Genomic DNA, 11,324 nt, shown 5'->3' with positions numbered 1-11,324 from the left:
TTCATTGTCTAATTAAGGGAAGTGAAGATATGGCCTCTCTTTCCTTTGTATAGAAATGAATTTCGGTTACCACAATCCTCAAGATGACTTGGGAAAGAGATTCAATGAAATAATTCCCAAGAACAAAAATATCAGCCGAGTGTCCTTAATTTGTTGGAAAGTTTAGATTCTTGACATTTTTTGAAAATAGTAAGTGAGCTTGCTTTTTATCAAAAGAGATAGCTTGCTTTTTCACAAAAGGAGAGAAAGGATTTTTCTAGATTGCAAGATGCCTTGATAAAAGATTTTTCAAAGTTGCCAACTTATAAAAAGCAAGCCTCTCACATGCAACCGAGCGAGAAAGTTGTTCTTTTTATTTTGCTTGGAGAGAAAGAATTGCCCAAATTTAATTAGGGAGAGGAAATAGGAATGGATCATCTCAACAATGTATTTTTAATTGCCAAAGATCCTCCTTCCTCACATAAGTCTGCTTGCCGATTGAGTTGCCAAAGATCCTCTTTCCTCACAAGAGAGACTCATGCCTAAAAAATATCTCCTTCCCTTACCCATTGAGTTGCTTGTTATTAGCTTCAAATGAAGACTTCAATCAAAACACCAACAGTTGAATAAGATGTTCCAACACCCCTTGATTTCTAATGAGTCTTTCAAAATGGCCCCACTAAATGGTGATCAAATTTCACACGAACAAAGCTACTTAAGTCTTCCTTTACAACACCAATACAAGACCCAATAAAATAATTGGGACAAGCCCTATCCCACTATTGATCGATATTATTCCTCATGAATCACAACCTTTAGTGGGGCCCACTTCTATTCTGTAACATACAGATTCAAATAGCGGGTCCCACTTCAAGTTGGAAGAAATTCATTGAGCGTAATATTTGATTTACACTTGAGATCTTTTACGGGCCCCATTCCAAATTGCCGAAATTCCTTTTTTAGAATCAAATTCTGTAATTCTCAATACAAAGGGTGGGCCTCCTTTGAATGACCAAATCCCTTTGAAAAGAAATTTAAAATATGATTGACCCCATTAAATTTCAAAAATTGTTTATTGGTGGGCCCGGCTTAAAATTCAAAACTTTGATAATTGACCACACTATAAATTAAAGCCTCCAAAGTTAATGGTCTCTACTCAAATTGGCTGAAATACCAAACCTTTGAATTCTTAAATTTTCCATGGAAAAACCCCTTGGGCAATGATGGAGATCAGATGGAAAATATAAGGAAAGCGAGGGAAAATCCTAGGAATTGACTTGGAAAATTAAAATATTAACGAAATCGACCCAACATGATGAAAACTAATGAAATCCTTTGTTGGATAAAGAGGAGTAAAATTAGGGTGTCTACTTTGACATAGGCAGAACGGAACTCCGAGAAATCCTCGGAGCTCCGAGAAATGGTCTAGTAGCATTTTTCCAATTTCTGTTTGTATTCCCGGAACTCCGAGAACACTATAACGGGAAGTATTATATCCGTTGGTGTTTTTGCCAGAATTACCACTATGCCACCAAACGGTCATATTTGGGTTTTTCTATATATATGGGTATTCCCAACTTCCAAATTATCAATCCTAACACTCAAAAACTTCATTTGAACATCCAAAGAGTGATTAAAGCTTGTTTATGCCTCTCATCCTCTAAGATTAGGATTTGGATCATTAGGCTCAAATTTGTACATCTTCTACAATCTGTAAACCCTTGTGAGGGATTGTTTTTAGTTCTTTCTTTCTTTATCAAGATTGTATTCGGGCGAGTGTTCAGAGAAGCGGAGCCCACTCTCCGTGGTGAAGATTGCCACCAAGGTTAAAGGCGATCGGAATTGTAATCGGCATTAATCTTCGCCGAAGTTAAGAAGATCATATAGTGAAGCCATCAACGGGTTTGGTTGGTGGAGTGGAGTAGGCCTCGCGTTTGGAGGACCGAACCACTTTAAATCTCGGGTGCACTCTCTTTTAATCTCTTGCTTTACATTTGCATTGCACCTTTAGATTTAACTTGTGTGCTTGATTTTCATCTTGATCTCTTAATCTTCAAAATTGGGTTTGAGTTTTTAAAAAGGATAAAACTAGTTAGCAACCTAATTTTTTACCTCATCTTAAGTTGCCGTACTCGGGACCACCCTTGGAATTTCACTTGGTATCAAAGCCTTGGCTCTTAAAAGATTTTCTTTTCTTAAAAATCTTTGGTAAATTTTTTTAAAATTTCAAACAAGGGAAAGATCATAAGATCTTTGGCAACTTTCTATTTGTGAAATGGCAAATATAAATGGAACCAGACTTCTGGAAGGCCATTCCACAACTAGACCTCCTTTCTTCAATGGGTCCAACTATGGACATTGGAAAACAAGGATGCGCATCTATCTCCTTTCGATAGATGTGGAACTTTGGCATATTGTTGAAAATGGATATATTTTGGCTTCCAAGCCATTCGAAGAATGAAATGTTGAAGAGAAAAGACATGCAAATTTAAATTACAAAGCTATAAACTCTTTGTTTTGCGCCTTATCTACGGAGGAGTTTAATAGAGTAGCTCTTTTTTATTCCGCCAAGCTTATTTGGGATACACTTGCCGTTACCCATGAGGGAACATCACAAGTCAAAGATTCCAAAATAAACTTGTTAAAGAGCAAATATGAAATGTTTAGAATGGGTCAAAATGAAAGTATTTCCGATATGTATACCCGATTTTCTAAAATTTCTAATGAATTAGCTAATCTTGGTAAATCTTATCCTACTGATGAGCTTGTGAGTAAGTTGCTTAGGTCACTTCCTCTTTATTGGGACCCAAAGGTCACCGCCATCCAAGAATGAAAGGATCTCAAGACCTTAACTATGGAGGAGCTTGTAGGATCTCTTATCACTCATGAGATGCTCCTCACTAGCCGTCAAGAAGAGAAGAAGCCGAAGGAGAAAGAAAGAGAAAGTCGATCTCTAGCTCTAAAGGCCTCCAAGACGGACTCATCATCCTCAAGTGAAGCGGATAGTGATGAGGAAGAAGCGTTAAGAAAATTTAAAAGCTTATGGAGAAAGAAACATAAGAAGGATAAAAAGAAAAAGAAAGAAGAAAATGAAATAGAAGGAGGAATAAGGTGTTACAATTGCAAGAAGACGGGACACAAAAGACCGGATTGTCCACTTCTCAAGTCATCTTCTTCGAAATACAAGGGAAAGAAGGATTGGAAGAAGAACAAAGCTCTTGTAGCCGGTTGGGATGCTACTAGCACCTCGGGAAAGAGCTCAAGTGAAAGGGAACAAAATAAAGATGACCTTTGCCTCATGGCACTCTCCCATGAAATTGAGGTAAACTCTAACTCCTCTTGTAATTCATCAAGTAGTGATAGTGGAAACATATCTTATGATGAATTATGCATTACCTTGCATTCTCAAATTTCAAAAAAATAAAGTTCAAAAAAAATCTATTTCAAAATTAGAAAATGAACTTGATCTTTTGAAAAATGAATCTTCTTCTTCCATATCTCAAGCAAAAGTAAAACTTGAAAATTTTAAACTTGAGATTGAAACCCTTAAGGGTATTTTAGATGAGAAAACTTGCCAATTAGCATAATTTCAAAATGTGGCAAGCTCTTCCAAATCTTATGAAGATGAATTTAATGATCAATTAACACATCTTCATAATGAAAAATGAAAGGTTAAGATTATGTCTCCATGGATTCCTAAATTGTGACAAAATTATTGACATAATCTTGAAGAAGATTAGTCAAAGACCTAATCATGCAATTTATGATAGGACTAGTCTATCTAACCCCCATGTTAGATGCCATTATTGTGGAATTAATGGTCATTACCAATTCCAATGTGCATTTAAAATTAGGGATTATGGCGGAACCAAGAAATCTTGGATTCCCAAAGCCCCCATATGATTCTATTCATATGTGTTTAGATTAGGGGTTAGCTCTTAAAATTAAATATCTTTTTATGGTTATTTAAAATCCCCTCTTGTATTGAATTTGTTTTCCAAATAGGGGGAATTCTATGTTTATCTTTTTTCTTGAAAAAGGGGGAGCTTAAAATTTATAAATTTCATCCCCTTGTTTTTCTTTTACCCCATCTTTTTTATAGATGCCAAAGGGGGAGAGAAATCTAGTGTAAGGAAATATAGGTTGCTTTTATTCGAAAATCTCTTGTGCTTGTCATCATAAAAAAAAAGGGGGAGATTGTAAGCCCAATGGTTCCCACCTTGGCAATTCCCATCTTATTTTGATGATTCCAATACACAAGTGATTTAAGATCACTAATGTATTTGATTGTCTAAGTTGTAGATCATGATTGCTTAAAGACAAGATTGCTTGGATTTAGGCAAAGAAGCTCTCATTGGACCACATTATGAAGGCCAAAGTCATTGAAGATCCAAGACAAATGAAGACTTGAAGAATCCAATTAAAGATTGAAGTCATATTAGATTGTATAAGATCCAATCCTAGTATTAGATTTTAAGAGGCATAATTAAAGTTAATCTCACACAACCCTAAATGTTTAAAAGATTGTCCTTGTGGTGTTCCAACAATTTGGAACCCTCTTAACAATCACAACTTGGTGTAAAGTTGGAAGCCCAGAAACAAGAATTGAAAATCTGCTTGACATAGGCTTCTCGGAACTCCGAGAGAATTCTCGGAACTCCGAGAGAATTCTCGGAGCTCCGAGCTCGGACCTCCAAGAAATCCTAGGAGCTCCGAGAAATGGTCCAGTAGCATTTTTCCAATTTCTGTTTGTATTCCCGGAACTCCGAGATCAATTCTCAGAACTCCGAGAACACTATAACGGGAAGAATTATATCCGTTGGTGTTTTTGCCAGAATTACCACTATGCCACCAAACAGTCATATTTGGGTTTTTCTATATATATGGGTATTCCCAACTTCCAAATTATCAATCCTAACACTCAAAAACTTCATTTGAACATCCAAAGAGTGATTAAAGCTTGTTTATGCCTCTCATCCTCTAAGATTAGGATTTGGATCATTAGGCTCAAATTTGTACATCTTCTACAATCTGTAAACCCTTGTGAGGGATTGTTTTTAGTTCTTTCTTTCTTTATCAAGATTGTATTCGGGCGAGTGTTCGGAGAAGCGGAGCCCATTCTCCGTGGTGAAGATTGCCACCAAGGTTAAAGGCGATCGGAATTGTAATCGGCATTAATCTTCGCCGAAGTTAAGAAGATCATATAGTGAAGCCATCAACGGGTTTGGTTGGTGGAGTGGAGTAGGCCTCGCGTTTGGAGGACCGAACCACTTTAAATCTCGGGTGCACTCTCTTTTAATCTCTTACTTTACATTTGCATTGCACCTTTAGATTTAACTTGTGTGCTTGATTTTCATCTTGATCTCTTAATCTTCAAAATTGGGTTTGAGTTTTTAAAAAGGTTAAAACTAGTTAGCAACCTAATTTTTTACCTCCTCTTAAGTTGCCGTACTCGGGACCACCCTTGGAATTTCAAAATAGGATTTTAAGTTCCGAGGGAATACTTCAAAAGCCAAGTGATTTGAATAATTTCTCATAGATGAGTGTCACTTTAGGCTTATGAACCAACTAATGAATTTCTCATGATGTATCCTACAAATTTGAAAATTCATTAAGCTCTTTGTTTTGACCCATTTTTGTTCATTTCACAATACATTTGACATATTTTGACCTAAGTTTAAATTATATCTAAATTTAGAGATTTTTCTTAAATCAACTAGGCTAATCCTATGGGTTACTTAAGGTACTAAGTGCAAGGATCAAATTCTATACCAACACTTAGACCATATTTCATGATCATACCAAAACAAGAATATGTAATTTATTGTGCATAACAACATGAGCTTTTAGATATCAATATAATATATCATGTTATCAATGGTATGAACAACACAATATAGATACATATGAATCAAGCAAGATTATCATGAGTGTATCTATAGTATATTTTCAAATAGATGTGATCTTTTAAGTACAATCATCTAGACATATGATATTCAATCATTACAACATGTCTAGAATAGAATTTAAATGATTTGTCATTTTGGCACAATATGTTTAGATACAAATGATGTCAAATTAGCATTATGTATCTAACTTTCATTTACTAGATACAAAATGAATACACACTAAGTATAATGTATCTAGCATGCAAGATTTAGTTAAAAATATAATCATTCAAGCACAAAGTGACTAGATATAAAATATGAGGTATCTAGTGGTATTTATAAATGATATATCATTGAAGACAAGTATAGACTAGATACACAATATGAGGTATCTAGTGAATCTTTTCAATAGAAATGACAATTAAGTGCACATTGAGATACAAAGAAATAATCATCTCCAAATACCTTCTTAAAATTTTTCAAAAGATTTAAACAATATTAGCACAACCCCCTATATTAACATATTCAATGAATAGTTTGGATGAGGGACTTTGGACCCAAATTACTTTGGTTCCACTCAAGTTTGTTTGTGGGAGTGTATCTTTTCTTATCCAAACAAACTTGTTTGATTTCACAAATCTAAACCTACATTTAGATTTATGATGCCCTAATCTACCACAATAAGTGCCACAATAAAAATTGGTAGATGAGGAACAAATAGAATCACAAGAATACAAATGAAGACATACATGTTTGTCTTTATCTTCTTGTATTCTTTGATTCTTCATTGAGAGTTCTTCATTTACTAACTTTATCTCATTTAATTGATTTTTAAGACAATCTATTTGATGAGATGAATTAGTTTTTAATTGTTCTTCATTTTTACAAACAAGTTTATATTTTTCATTTAATTCCATGTTTGTGTTTTCAAGGCTTTTCTTTTCTTTTCCAAGGATATTGCATTTTTTAATTAAGTCATCATTTTTATTTATTAAAACTTTGCTTAGTTGACTTAATTTTTCATTTCTTTTTAAGCTTTCATTAACTTCCAATTTTAAATTTTTAATTTGACTTTTCAAATCAGAAATTGAATGTTTGCAAGCATTTTCATTTGAAAAAGATTTTTATAAAGTCTCTTTTTGTTCAAAAACAACATTTTTATCATTTGATGAAAAGAGACATATTTTTCTCATAAAAGTTTTCAAGAGTAGACCATATTTCTTTTGCATTTGTACATGATGAAATTTTCTCAAAAGCATTAGGAAATAATCCACAACATAATATAACTATAGCTTTCGAATTTAATGAAAATAATTTTGCATCATTTTATTACATTTTCTTGGAATAGAATACCCCTTTTTAATGACATCTAAAATATCATAATCTATGGATTTGAGATAGGCTAGCATTTGCACTTTCCAAGCTCTATAATTTGTTCCATCAAAAAATGGAGGAATTAGAGCGGATCGGCCTTCCTCAAAATCCATTTGGGTTGTCATGGATCTTTTTCCTTTTAGATTTTATATTTAAAAATCTCTTTAAGAGCCTATGCTCTAATACCAAATGAAATGCAAGTGTGACAACTCAAGAAGGGGGTGAATTGGCTAATTTAAAAATCTTGGCTTAATTAGGTGGATTATTAAAATTCATTTACTAATTAAGCACTAATTAATCTAACCATTGTTTAAATAAGCAAGACAATCAATTTAGGGTTTAGATATTACTTATCATTTATATTCTCTAATCCTAGTTCAATAAACAATAAACATAAATAAATGATAGAGATTACCAATCACCAATGTGCAAGGGAAGGAGAAGAGAAAGCATCCACAAGGAACACAAGATTTTATAGTGGTTCGGTCTATCACAAGACCTACTCCACTCTTCCAAGTTTATCTCCTTGGGTACTCCACTAAAGTTGAGATTCTTCAATGGCTAATATCCAAGCCATACAAGCACCTTCTCCAACTCCAAGAGAACAAACCCTTTCTGCACGAAGGCTTGCGAGGGGACACTCCCTCTTTACAATGGATTCACCTTTGTTACCGGGCCGAATCGGAGACCCTCAAGAACAAATGAAGAACTAAATAAAGAGAACTCTCAAAGCCTCTTGATAGGTGGATTACAAAATTTGTAGCTCATTAACTCTCCAAAGAAAGATAAAATGTATAAGCCTATAGAGATCCTCTTGATAGAATGTAAAATATAAGTTCAAAGAGGATTAACCTTTCATATGAAAATTTTGGATCAAATAGATGTGAAAAATAATGCCAAAAGGTTGCTTAGAAAGGTTGGATAGTGTATATATAGCCTATTTGAAAATATAACCTTTTGGGGGTAAAACCGTAAAAAACTGAGTTGAAAAAGTCAAGCCCCACAAGCCCCAACGGCTAGTTTTTCAGGCCATGGCAGTCGCCCGCCCTTATCGGGCTCTCTTTTTTATTTTCAAATTTCATGCCATGGCGGTCGCCCGGTGAGGGCAATCTATTTGATTAAAAATTTAGCTCAAACACTATCCGCGGTCGACCAGCCCTATGGCGGTCGCCCGCCCAAACCATGCTGGATATGTTTCTGAAAAACAGAAACATATCCGTGGTCGCCCGGGACGCCCCAATCGACCGGCCCGCATTGTTTTCGCAAGAGCTGGATTTCCAGCCTTCTTGCCGCGGTCGCCCGGGACAACCTGGTCGACCGACCCTATATAAAATTCCATTTTAACTTATAAAAGTAAGGGCTTTGGGCCATGGTCTTTGAGCTTTTAGTCCAAGATTTTCAAACACATTTTTGGGTGTGTGGATGGTTTCCAAAGATATAAAAATTAATTATGAAAACCATTTGAAATTTTTTTTGAAAGTGCAATCTACATAAAATCAAGAGGAGTCTAAATACAATCTAAAAAAGTAAACCATGAGTCTTCTTGGATTGTATTGGTTCCTTGGAACATTCTTGGACTTGTTCAACTTGTGAATGAACTTCTTCAACTTGATCTGGTTCTTGTGACTTCCTCCAATCTTCAATACACATTGAAAGGTCCATGAGGTGTCACCAAGGCAAGTTTATCTCCAAGCTTCTTCTTGACACTTGCTAGGTATGCTTGTGGGATCTTCATCTTGAGATTCTTGACTTGAACATCTTCAAATGATTATGTCTTCGTTGTGAGTGCAAGCTCTTTGATCATTGTGTGTGTGGATCCTCAAGCCATGTGAAATTCCTGTATAAGGCACAACACATCAAAGCAACACATTAGTCCATAAATGCTAATCAATTTGAGTTTGCTAGCATCAAAACAAGAAGGTAAGGTGAATGATTGAACCCATGGAAACCCTTGGGCTTACAAGATCGACATCTAAGGCGGATGTCCGGTTCCCACCATGATTGCGATTTCGAGGGGAAGGGTTACATTGCAGATTTTTATATATTTACTATATACACAATTAGAAAGCGTCCTCCTTCCAATCGCCTTTATGGAAAATCAGCATGCACTGTTGTGCTTAAGACTTTCAAAGTATGGGCTACACTGGCAAGGCGCTTAATTATAAGGAGGATGTTTCTCCTCCATCACGACGAAGTGAAAAGAGGATCGTCACCTACGTCACAACTGTCCGATTACATAAGTGCTTGAGAATCATTAGGAGCAAAACTGGGGCGAAAAGGTCACCTGTATCACTTCTTTTCCATTTCCTATATTCTATGACTAAAATTGCGGAAGTAAAAAATGGTGTTATTTTCCCCTCTTGGTGACCCATCATTCATCTCCTTCTACAGAGTTTATTTGCTTTTCTAATGGGTGATCAAACCCAAAATAAATTCCTCTCTTAGGTCTCCAAGGGCACAACAATTGGCTCATATTTCCCTTTCCACCATTTCCTCTCTCTATAACTTTCTATGCTCTTTTCTCAGTTTTTAGCTTACTGTGCTCTTTTTCTTAGTTTTTATGAGGAGTTTTTTATTGTTGGTTAATTTAACACTCGCATCTGGATTTTACTGAAAATGATCTTCTTCTAAGAAAGAAATTGGAACAAATTCATATTTTGCTACGGATTTTGAAGCAAGGGAGATATTCAAACCTAATTCTAAACTTGCAAAATTTATCTTCAAATAACAACATATGTAAACTCAACCCCATGGCCACAACAGAATAAAAGTCATTACGTAGAAAACAAGGTTTTCCGTTCGTTGTATGCATTAGATAAACACATTGATTAAAAATCATTACACAAAATACATTCAAATCTTATAGAAATGACAATTTTTTTTTAATTTGCATCGTTCTATCTTTTGAAAATTACCTGGTCTTGATAGGGTTGATAGAAAAGGATTATTATGCGTTAGCAAAAAGTTTAATTTTCTCATTCTCTGTTGGCACCACAAACCAAACTACGATCATCTTCCAGAATGTGTAGATCTCCCGAATGCCGGTGTTCAATCTACAGCTCACAAATCCACAACTATACAATCCTCAGCATTTTTCTTTTGTGACATAAATTTCGTCTACATCATATGTAAAAGGCATTACCAAAGCAACAGTGCCTCTTGTCTTTTGGATCCACACCGAAATGACCCCCATTATCAAATCAACCGACAAAAGAGCAAGCCTCTTGTCTTTTGGATCCACACCGAAATGACCCCCATATAGAAATCTAGATTCAGCTTGATCTCGTCGGAATCATCATGTAGAGATTCATCCTGGCGGTGATTCTAGTAAGCAAATCTCCGCAACAACTATCTAGGATAGCACTTGAGCTGCAGTGAGAAATTTTTTATTTCGTTGGCCCCACCTTTTGCTGCTTCTGCCACTGAATCCAACACCATTTTTCAATTTTTCTTTTTGTTTCAAGTTTTTGACTAGATTCGGAGAGATTTGGATCCAAGGCCTTGTTTTCTGGGTATATTCCATTAGAAAATCACCGGAGAATAAGAGAAAATTGACACAGAAGTCATGAGAGAGGATAAAAATATCAAAACAGAAAAAATACAAAAAAAAAAAACAGTACACCAAGAGAGAGTGGTAGGGTTGAGCCAAAATCTGAAACTGGCTCCACCTTTTATGATTTCATCGTAAAAAATGGGGATGTGTTTACCTTTTTTACAGGACAAGGATAATCAGTTACCTGTAATAAAAAGTTGCATTTCATTTTCAATCCAATGAATCTCCACCGCTTATTAAATCCGGTGGTTGTGGCTTAGGCGACATGTTAGAACTAGATTTCCTTAGATTGCCTATTTATGTTATTTTCATATTATATTAGGTTTCCTTAATTTCTTTTCCCTACTTTGTCGATTCTTGTTTCCTATTTTGTTTCTACAATTCCTTCACTCATTGTTTTCCTCTTCTTTGGCATCTTGTTCTATAGTTTTTGTTTGGATAGAAAAGTATTTTATCAAGTTGGTATCATAGCACTTTCCTGGTGGAAGCCTCTGACACGCCTTCAAAAGAACAAACTTGGTGTCAAGGAT

The sequence above is a fragment of the Tasmannia lanceolata genome, unplaced genomic scaffold (assembly GCF_043159265.1).
Source record: "Tasmannia lanceolata isolate RefF3 unplaced genomic scaffold, GAP_Taslan_0.1 ptg000012l, whole genome shotgun sequence".
NCBI lineage: Eukaryota > Viridiplantae > Streptophyta > Magnoliopsida > Canellales > Winteraceae > Tasmannia > Tasmannia lanceolata.
The sequence above is the reverse complement of the archived record's forward strand: the minus strand, read 5'-3'. Positions refer to the sequence as shown.